Genomic DNA, 217 nt, shown 5'->3' on the forward strand with positions numbered 1-217 from the left:
ACAACTGAGATCGACTGGAGGGGGAGTAAACGCTTTATAACGAGAAGGGCCCTTTGGAAAGCTGCCCTCGATGTGCCAGAGCTGAAGTAGGACATTTCGTAAATCGTCTTTCTCATATGCGCGTGTGGTGTTACATTTTCTCCACGAAATGAATTGAAATTATTTTAACTCGAATTGATGGCATTATTACTGCCAGACTGGCAAGGAGGATGAAGTA

This window comes from Alosa pseudoharengus, unplaced genomic scaffold (assembly GCF_046254945.1).
Source record: "Alosa pseudoharengus isolate Yale_2024_CS ecotype anadromous, Long Island Sound unplaced genomic scaffold, YU_APseudo_1.1 YU_APseudo_1.1_scf_10, whole genome shotgun sequence".
In the NCBI taxonomy this organism is placed as follows: Eukaryota; Metazoa; Chordata; class Actinopteri; order Clupeiformes; family Clupeidae; genus Alosa; species Alosa pseudoharengus.